Here is a 1,329-nt window from a genome sequence, read left to right on the forward strand (position 1 = left end):
AAAAAAAAAAAAAAAAAAAAAAAAAAAAAAAAAAAAAAAAGCCAGGTATCCAATTCACCTTCCACCCTCTCTACAAAAAGATTAAATAAATACCAGTAAGTACCATTTAATTTAAAATCTCATGGTAACAACACAAGCTTTTTCAGAATCAGAGACTCAATGTTTCTACTTTATCAAGTTCATGATTAACACTTGGCCTTTTAGGTATGCATACAAAATATTTCAACAGGATACTGAGCTCTGCTTTTCAGAGTACAATGAACAGGGGAAAGGCTTTTTCCAGTCTCTCCATCTATAGATCAAAAAGTCCATATTTCTTCTGGTTATAAAAATGGTTATTTAAACTGGGTTTCACCAAGTTTCCTAATAAAATCATAAAATAACTATTTAAAACATTCTAATGATTTAAATGCAACAAAAGCAAGACTAAAAACTGTTTTGTAAGCTTTCAAAGGCACCATTTGAAAATGAGTAGAAAACAAATACAAGCCAAAGAATGATAGAGAACTGTATGATAAGAAAATGTGCAAAGCTGCACACAAAAGAGCAGTCTAAATTTGACAACTTCTTACTTTCAGGAGAAAATTTTATTCCGGAAAGGAAGCTACTAATATAAGGATGCTACTGACAGGGACTGATTTGAGACCAAATTTAGATATGCCACAGTATGTGACTTCTGTTCACAACAAATTCAGGACTTACACAAGAACTGGAAAAAAATTAAAACTTGAATAAATATAGTTTGGTTTGATGAAAACACTAGCTGCTTTCTTTAAAATCCTATCAGTTTTATGACTGTGCTCTTGTTTACCTAAAGTTTGTATAACCCCATACTGACCAACGAAAACAAATACAGCTTTTAAACATGAACCATTTCCTTACGATATTCCATAGGGGGAAAAATCACCATCTCGTGCTTTCTCCCATCATTACCGACTTACTACAAAACATAAGTAAGTAAAACTGCGGTGTTAAAGGCTTTACCAGGAGAATTGCTGGGCTTTAACAAGTTACAGCATACGCACGATTCTTTTGTGTGTGTGCATATTAATACATATATATGTATACACACACACACGTATATATGCATCGTATACAAGTGCACGCACATGCAAAAACATAAGCAAGCTGCAGCAACAAGCCTGACGAGCTCGTAGCTGAGATTCAGGCGAGTTTTAGGGGTTATGAAAAGGGAGATTTCACTCAAAGCGCGCGGCGGCGGCACCTTTCCTCCCCGCGGAGGCACCACCCTGGCCGCGCCCCGCGGCCCGCGCAGGTGGAAGCGGCGCCGCACCAGCGGGAGGCCGCGCCGCGGCCCCGCGCTCCCGC

The 1,329-nt window shown here is 38.4% G+C and overlaps 1 protein-coding gene across 1 annotated transcript in view; it reads right to left on the reverse strand.

The window, feature by feature from the left end:
- The window catches only part of SYDE2 (synapse defective Rho GTPase homolog 2), a 36,908-nt gene that overhangs the window by 34,605 nt on the left and 974 nt on the right, over positions 1-1,329 (reverse strand). The gene's annotated exons all lie outside the window — the stretch shown is intronic.

This window comes from Rhea americana, unplaced genomic scaffold, assembly GCF_003343005.1.
Source record: "Rhea americana isolate MKP2758 unplaced genomic scaffold, rheAme1 scaffold_2, whole genome shotgun sequence".
In the NCBI taxonomy this organism is placed as follows: domain Eukaryota; kingdom Metazoa; phylum Chordata; class Aves; order Rheiformes; family Rheidae; genus Rhea; species Rhea americana.